This window comes from Pagrus major, chromosome 2 (assembly GCF_040436345.1).
Source record: "Pagrus major chromosome 2, Pma_NU_1.0".
In the NCBI taxonomy this organism is placed as follows: domain Eukaryota; kingdom Metazoa; phylum Chordata; class Actinopteri; order Spariformes; family Sparidae; genus Pagrus; species Pagrus major.
In genome coordinates, this window is record NC_133216.1 from 1,063,756 (window position 1) to 1,067,678 (window position 3,923).

A 3,923-nucleotide genomic window follows, 5' to 3' on the forward strand; every position below is an offset into this window, starting at 1 on the left:
GACTCCTGGTTTATTCCCCCAAATCAAACTGGTTCCAGCTGAAGGTTCTGACTGCAGCGACTGTAGAACCTTTGAGGTGAGCTACCTCGTCCAGATAAGCTGAGGTCATTGGTGAGCACATGGTGGCCCCGCGTTTCCATCTATATTATTCCTTCAGGGATCAGCCCACGGGGTCAGAACATTGCTGGCTCACCACCGGCAAGGTGGCGTTACCAATCGAGAGGCAGGCGTAGGTGGGCAGCCCCGGCCCGCTGACCCCAGGCTATTACAACTGGTTCTAGAGATGTGGAATGTCATCTCTCCGGTGGGAAAGAAGTTGAAGTGGTATCAGTCGGCACAAACTCCTGGAGCTCGACTCTGTTGGGGGTTGATTGTGAGCTGCCTGCCGCAATCTGTTTGTGATTTCCATGAGCACAATCTGACGGTGCAGTCAAGGTGAATCCCCATCAGGCCGGGGAACACCTTGTGATCCTCCAGGAAGAACTGAAGGACATCTGAGCTACCTCCTCAGCCTGCAGCTATCATCAACTGGACCGGTTAAGCAGTGGACTGTATGAACAGACAGATATTAGACTGCAGCGGAGTGAGTTTTGTGTTTTCGGCTGTGTTTTCTCCAGCAGTGTGTTTTGCTTTTATGGTGTATTCTCTGTGTTCAGACAGTGAGGAATGTAAACAGCGTGCAGAGACAGACAAGCATCTTTGAGATTCTCAGGAAGCAGACAGCTGACTCTGTGAGTGTGTGTGTGTGTGTGTGTGTGTGTGTGTGTGTGTGTGTGTGTGTGTGTGTGTGCGCGTGCATGTGTTTATCAGATAACGTCAGTGACAATCGCGCTCCATTTTTCTGACCCACACACTCTTTGAACAGTCTGAATGAGGACAGATGTGAAGAGATATGAATCAAACCATCGGAGCTTCAAATTCAGATCAACCCAAAACGCCAAAACACATGTTTGTTCATGTAAACTGCACAGCACGTGTCTTTTGATGTACGCTCGTGAGAAAACGCACGTGTGTTTCAATAATCTATGTTCATCAATGTACCGAACCCAAACTCTCTCTATGATTCTCTCACTCTTCCGCTACCACACAGTGAAGAATTTAGTTTTTATGAATATTATAAAGCGAAGACGGAACCTACAGAAAATCACGACCTAGAGAAAATGATGGTGATGGTACACCTCGGACATCACCAGGGATTTATCCAAACACAGCAGCTACGTTTTGCCTGACGTCACGTGTGCGATGCAGTTTTGTTCGTCCTCCACACAGCTTCACACCCCATTAGAAGCATTTCAGAAGAAGGCGTCACGTCTGCCTCATATTGTTGATTGTGTTTATTTGTTTATTGTTAAGTCGGCAACATGACTAACGGAAACATGTATAAAGATGGAAAGAGTAAAGCTGCTGGGTCTTATAACATCTCTGGTCATGTACTAAAAAACATGTGCCAGTTAGCTAGTCTGTGCTACTACTGACATTTTTAACATCTCTCTCACAGCAGACTGTTCCCTCCTGCCTCAAGACAGCCACCTTAGTCCCTGTCCGGAAAAAGCCTGCAGTGTCCCATCTGAAAGACTACCGCCCTGTGGCTTTGAGAAGCTGCTTCTCCAGCAAATCCCAGCTAGCCTGCACCCTCTTTTGGTGAGTTGTTCACTTACATTATTGTAAATGTTTCCAACATTTACCAAGGCAAATTTGTAATTTTATAAAACTGAAGGTGCGTTTCATTTGGTCATTTTTAACTTCTGAGGGAGGAAGTCGGCGAACATGACCAAACGTATTGTGAATAAAACATTAAAACATTACCTCGTCATCAGCATATCTGCTGCTTATTTTGAGTGAAATATTCACGGTTTATACCTTCAGTATGAATAAAGCTGCTGGGCCTGATAACACCACTTTATCTTTTAGGTGATCAGTCTCTCTTCATTACTAATAATCAGTAAAAACTATATCAGTCGATAGTATCAATGTGTCTTCTATGAACCACTTTTATGTAAATGATAGTTTTTATGGTGGTGTTGCTGAAGAGGTCCTTGAGTTCAGGCGATGGTACTGTGAGGTCAGAACCAGGTAGAGAAGCTGTTAAAAAGGTCCTGACGCTGACTGTCCCCCTTCATCCATCCCACACCGAGTGTCCCTGTTGATACACTGAGTGTTTTTTTTTTCTCAGTGGGCCCCAGACGGAGAGTTTCCCAGTTTGTGTAGCAGCCACATTCCTGCAGCGTTGTGTAAACCAGGTTATCAGTCAGGCGTGGCTATCAGCAGCAGGAATGTGGCTCATATCGCTCTATCTGCTGTCACGACTTTGTCCTGGAAGTCTGCACTCGCACCATCCTCCCTCCATCAGTCCTCCGTTTATCCTCCATCATCTCTCCATCTGCTGTCACAACTCTGTTCTGTACTGTCTACACCAGCCTCCATCAGTCCTCCATCAGTCCTCCATCACTGCTCCATCCTCCATCTCACACCAGCTCCACTAACATCCATTCATCCTCCATCATCCCTCCATCATCCCTCCATCAAGGACACCATGCTGCCACTGATTGGCTGAGCAGACAGCAGAGCAGCTGATTGGCCGACAACACTGCTGTTCACAGACAGACTGAACCTGACGACCCAGACAGGACGGAGAGATCGAAGAGAATCGTTTCTACACCTCTACAGGGTCATCGCGACATCATCTGTCCCTCCTGGATCAGTTTGACATCATCCCTCCATCATCCATCTGTCCTCCATCTGTCGTCCATCTTCTGTCCTCCATCTGTCGTCCATCTTCCATCCTCCATCTTCTGTCCCCCTTCTGTCCTCCATCTTCTCTCCTCCATGATCTGTCCTCCATCTTCTGTCCTCCATCTTCTGTCCTCCATGATCTGTCCTCCATCTTCTGTCCTCCATCTTCTCTCCTCCATGATCTGTCCTCCATCTTCTGTCCCCCTTCTGTCCTCCATCTTCTCTCCTCCATCTTCTGTCCCCCTTCTGTCCTCCATCATCTGTCCTCCTTCTATCCTCCATCTTCTTTTCTCCATATGTCCATCAATTGTCCTCCACAGTTGGTTTCTATTTGATCTCTTGTGTTTCAATAGTCATGTAAATCAAAAAACATCCGAGGACCGAGGTCTGCTCCCTGAGGGACACCAGAGGAACACTCTACCTCCACCTGCAGCTCAGTCCCACCTGAGTCCACACAACACCTGAATCTGTAACTCACCTGAACCCAGTGAGCCAAGATGAGACAGTGTGGTGGTTCTGCTGTGTTTGGTTCCTTCAATAAAGACTCAGCTCAGCTCATCTTTCAACCTGATGCATTTCCAACAAATGTTTTTTGTGACTCATGATAATAATTTAGTTCTCTCCACCTGCATCGCAGAGATTCGGAGAAAACAATGTTCATGGTGGTGAGCTGCCTCATTTTTAGATGAATCATTTCAACCATTTCTGAGTCCGACCCAAAGTTAACACAGACAGTACTGAGTCACAACGACCACATTTATGGGAACTAAATCTCTCACCCAGAGACCTGCACTGGTCCAGCGCTGAAAGACCCGTTCCAACCCCACAAACCTTGACAAACCTCACGCCACGAGCTGCTGGACTGGAGTGGGCTGTGTGCGCTGACAACAGCCTGGATTTAGATAGGAAAGGACTTCCATGTTTTTAGTGGATTCATACTTGCGGTTTCTTCGACTAGGCACGACAACCACACCATTATCTCTATTTATTCTCAGAATAGGCAGGGCCTGAAGTGGACATGGCCAACCTGAAGTTGTTAACAAGGACGGGAACTATTTACTGAACAGGTTTTTTATTAATAAACTTCAATCAGCGACCCAATGAGGTAGGAAGGAAGTCGGAGAACGAGACAAAACGTAGCGTGAACTTTAAACATTACCTCGTCTGTGATCAATTCGATTCAGATTAAT